We start from the raw sequence: 5,344 nt of genomic DNA, 5'->3' as shown, positions 1-5,344 counted from the left end.
AGGGTGGGCCCCCCGCCAGAAGCTGTGGCCTTATGTAGAGGAACGCAGCTAAGGACGGACTGGACTAGCAAGGAGGGAGGCAAATACCGACATCTCCCTTCTCTCTTCCTGCCCTCTGATCTCCTGACTGTGCCCCTACTGGCCAAGCCAGTGGGAATTCAGAGGGCAAGGGAACCCAGGGCACGGAGCCGGAAGGAGACAGGTGGAGAGTAAAGCTAGAGGGGCAAATGCAGAATGTCAATCAGAAGCGTAATGCTCTAGTTGTGAATAGTGAACTAGATGTGCACAGAGCAGCATGGATGGATCCGAAAATACAGGACTGAGAGTAAAAAGTAAGGAACAGAATGAGATCCACAACACAATGCCATTTACGTCATTTTAAAAATGCATATAAGCTGCAGGTCTGGCTGGCTCAGTCAGTAGAGCGTGCGACTCTTTTTTTTTTTTAATATTTGGGGCTTTATTTTAAAAAATTTGTTTTAAAGATTTTACCTATTTATTTAAGAGAGAGAGAGAGAGCAGAGGGAAACAGAAGCAGACTCCCTGCTGAGCAGGGAGCCCAATGCAGGGCTCGATCCCAGGTCCCAGAGATCATGACCTGAGCCAAAAGCAGACGATCAACCAGCTGAGCCACCTAGGCGCCCAGAGCATGTGACTCTTGATTTCAGGGTCCCGAGTTCGAGCCTTAGTTGGGCAGAGAGATTACTTTAAAAAAATGCCTACAATCTAATATATATGCATATAATTATATATATCATATATGAATAGAATTATATACAATAACAGAAAATACCTGGGAATAATTTAAATGGAAGATGTGTATGCCCCACACACTGGAAATGAGAGCATATTCCTGAGAGAAACTAAAGAACAAAACAAGGAGAGCGATATGCCCTGTTCATGGATTGAAAGAATCAGTATTGTGAAGACATCAGCATTCCTCAAATTCAATGCAATAGATTCAATGCAATCCTAAGCGAGTCCCATCAGGACAGCTGATTCTAAAATTTATACAGAAATGCAAAGGACTGGGGCGCCTGGGTGGCTCAGTCAGTTAAGCGGCTGCCTTCAGCTCAGGTCATGATCTCCAGGTCCCGGGATCGAGCCGGCTCAAGGGGAGCCTGCTTCTCCCTCGCCTCTGCCCCTCCCCCTGCTCATGCTCATGCTTGTTCTCACTCTCTCTCAAATAAATAAATAAAATCTTTAAAAAAAGAGAGAGATGCAAAGGACCAATAATAGCCAAAATAACCTTTAACAGTAAGAAGAAAAGTTGTAGAACTCCACACTACCTGGTTTGAAGACATGGTAAGACTGTGATGATCGAGACAGTGCGGTACGGGCAAAAACCACACAAACACATCAGTGGGACCGGAGAGTCTGGAAGCAGATCCACGTGAAATACAGTTTATTGGTTTTGCAAAGGACAGCAAGGCAATTCAGTGGGTAAAAGAAAGTTATATCAACAAAGCATGCTGCAACAACAAGCTACTCATGTAGAAAAAAATGAACCTTGACCCTTATCTCCTACCGTACAGCAAAGTTCCTTCAAGATGTATCACAAACCCAAACATAAAAGCCCAAACTCTAAAGCTTCGGGAAGAAGACATAGGAGACCATCTTCACAAGCTTGGAGGAGGCAAGTTATTTTTTATTTTATTTATTTATTTATTTATTTATTTAAAGATTTTATTTATTTATTCGACAGAGATAGAGACAGCCAGCGAGAGAGGGAACACAAGCAGGGGGAGTGGGAGAGGAAGAAGCAGGCTCATAGCAGAGGAGCCTGATGTGGGGCTCGATTCCACAACGCCGGGATCACGCCCTGAGCTGAAGGCAGACGCTTAACCGCTGAGCCACCCAGGCGCCCCGGCAAGTTATTTTTTAGATGGGGCACAGAAAGCAATAACCCTGGAAGAAAAAAAATTGACAAATGTCCCTTTCTTTCTAGAAGAGTCCCTGAATCCCCTTCCATGGCTGGCCTGCCTCCTCAGCATCTTGAGGTGTTAACACTCCCCACACGCCCCGTGCAGAGCCCTCAGCCCTTCACTCCCACTGCTACCGTGTTTCCCCAAACCGAGGGCCTCCGAGATCATTCTTCCACCTTTGCCACGATTTACTCAACATTTTCCTTTAAAGCAGCTCACTCCCTTTCACTTGGATCTTGCCCTACATTCTTCCGCTGTGTCATAAACCATCCTTGCTGTGAAGTCCCTAGTTTGATAGGTTTGTCATTTTTCTGTATTACATATTAAAATAAATCATTAACTATTAAAGATTTTTGAAAATGTGTGAATAACCTAAAATTATTTCAAGTACTGTATTTTTTACATGTTCTTGGGAGTATGGGTTTAAGGGTGTGGGAGCATGTATGCCTGCATGAGGGTGTGAGTGTGTGAGCATGTGTGTGAATATGTTTGTGTGTGGAAGTGTGAGGGTGTGGCAGGTGAGTGTAGGTGTGTGGGGGTGTACGTGTGAGTGTGCGGGAACATGCAAGTGTGTTTCTGAATGCGCTGCTGTGCTCCTGAGCGGCCTGGAGGTGTAGCGACTGTGAGCGTGAGGCGGGATGGGCTGAAGGAAGACTAGACAATCCACATAATGACGAGTCCTGGTCCCAGGGGGTGACCGCCTCCCCCTGCCCCCCAGCAATGAGCCCCACTCACCAGGAACCACGCAGGGTAGAGAAAAGGCATGTGGCCAGCAGCCCCTCCAGTCACTTCCCTGCTTGTTATCCCCAGGCCGTCCGAGGAGGAGGGAAGTCTGTCCTCGGCCAAGAGAGCACCTCGTTACAGCCAGCATCCTGGTAACCATCACCAGGGACTGAGAGTACTTCTGGGAACAGCAGGAGCCAGCAGGCGGGGGCAGATCCTCTGTTGCTGTATTTATAGGTCTGGATTTAGCACAGGACCTTGAGACAAGGGGCTGAGCTCCCAAGATTTCAATATGTTCGTCCCCCTGGCAACCTTGTGCAAGGCATATTTTTCAGGAGTTCAGAGAGGTTAGGTAAATTGCCTAAGGGCACACAGCCAGGAGATTCAGAACCAGACCAGGACCCAAGACTTCGCACTCTAGGTTCAAGGATTTTTCCACTACGGCGCAGGCAGCACGGCACCCCCAAAAGCCCTGTGCAGCCACTCCCTGGACATGAGAACCCAGGCAAGAATGCCAAGTGTCACCTGATTTCACTGTGGCTGTTATCACGTGGGTCAGCCCTAATGATTCTTCTGCACGTTCCCAGCCGGGTACGGAAAGCCCATGCGCTTTCTGTCTGGGGTGACATTCCACGCAGCTGCTGGAACGTCAGGGCCGGGACCCAACAGAGCTAACTTCAGCCTGAGGGGCTGGGGTCCTGGTTGAGGGTGAGGGTCTCCAGGGAAGGGCAGGGGCAGCCAGAGCACTGGGACACTTAAGGTGGAGGGAAAGCTCAGGGCTGGGACGAATTACCAAGCAGAACGGAAGCACGTCGGTACTTAAATAATTCTGGCATGTTCTGGCTGCACATCAGCCTTGTGCCAAAGGATTTCTGTACTTTCACTCTTCTCAGAGGTGGAAGATGAGGCAAGTTCCTCTGTCTTCCCCTTCCTCCGTCCTCCACTCCCTTGCATTACGACTGAGCCCTTTAGTGCTAGGGGGCACAATGCTAGAAACTAAAGCCGGTAAAATCTGGACCTCTGCCTGCACCCTGGGAGCGCCTGTTCTTGTTTTCTAAGAGAGATTCTCTCAGAAAGCCAGCCCCAGTCCTAGGCTGTAGAGGTGCCAAGTTGGTACCCCGAGGGCCCGGGGCCTGTGTCATGTGTCACCACCACGTGTGCTCCGGGACAGATAGGTTCTGTATACAGGCCACTCAGACTGGCTCTAGAACTCAGTCCCCCACTGTCTCCTTCAGAACCCCGAGCAACAAACATATCCATGAGCTCTGCGGGCTTCACACTGAGGAGAGTGGAGTAAATCCCGCAGCAAACAGGATCATGGCCGGCTCAGGGTGGATGATTATTTGGAAGGCCCCAGACTTCAGCATAGGCCCCTGCCATACTCTTGCTTAGTGGTCCTCAAACTTTAGTGAACACAGAATGGCTCTAGGGGGTTAATAGCTAGGGATTTATGTTCACATGAAATGGAGAGAAATGACAAACGTATCAAACCAGAGATTTTTACTGTGGAAATTCAGGTAAGAATTCACGCTGCAGTCCTGAGTCCAGATTCCATGGGGACAGCAGGCTGGGCTTCTGTGTTGCCGTCTTGATGCAGAGTCCCTTCTTCTGAGACCTCAACGTTGCTCTTAAGGCCTTCAACTGATTGGATGAGACCCACCCACCCTGTGGGGGGCTGTCTGCTCTACTTAAAATGCACTGATTGGAAATGCTAATCACATATAAAAAATACCTTCATAGCAAATCTAGGCTAGCATTTGACCAAATAGCCGGGTACCACAGCCTTGTCAAGTTGGCGTCTAAAATTACTCATCATATTTTCCTTGACCTCTAGGGAAGGTCAGCACACCCTTCCTTCCGCACTCCATACTTACATGCTGTTCTCGAACTGGGTACCTCTCCTTCCCAGAACTACCACACCATCTGATAACTATCTGCTTGGCTTTGCTGTTCTCCAGATTTTCCACCCTGTGCCTAAGGTGTGAATTTGGGTTGTTTATTTTCTCAGGGCTCTAGGTAGTTATTCTTTGAAGATTGAGGTTTTTCTTTACTTTTGATCAATTCCCAGCCATTTTGTCTTCAAATATTGCCCCTTTCCCATTCGCTCTTCATTCTCCTGGATGTGCTGGCCTCGGTATGCTAGATCTTGTCATTTCTCTCTCTATATCTCTTAGCCATGGTTGCGCCTATATTTTTCTTCTCTGCATTTTCTCACTGTGTACCAGCAGAGTGAGTTTTTCCAGAGATATAACCTAACTTGCTGAATGTCTTATTCTGCTGTTCAATCTATTAATTTTAATCAATGATTTATTAAAACTGTATTTTTTTTCATTTCTAGAACTTCTGTTTGGCTTGGGTTTTGTCAATTTTTTTCATATCCTGTTCTCTATTATTATTTCTTTTCTTTCTAATTTTTTAAGATGTTATTTTCAAGTAATGTCTATGTCCAAGGTGAGACTCGAACCCACAAACCTGAAATCAGGCCTTGCAAGCTCCAGCCGCTGAGCCAGCCAAGCGTCCCTTCTCTTAAAAAAATCTTTATAATCATTTTAAATGTTTATTTTGTTTTTAGATTTTTCTATTCTATTTCTGAGAGGGTGAATTCTTCATTTTTTGTCTCGTTTGGTTTTTGTATTTACTGATTATCTCTCATTGATACTTTCTTTCTCGGCGTGGTCTGTAATTTGGTTGGGAAC

The sequence above is a fragment of the Ailuropoda melanoleuca genome, chromosome 14 (genome assembly GCF_002007445.2).
Source record: "Ailuropoda melanoleuca isolate Jingjing chromosome 14, ASM200744v2, whole genome shotgun sequence".
Taxonomy (NCBI): domain Eukaryota; kingdom Metazoa; phylum Chordata; class Mammalia; order Carnivora; family Ursidae; genus Ailuropoda; species Ailuropoda melanoleuca.
Note: the sequence above shows the minus strand (reverse complement) of the source record.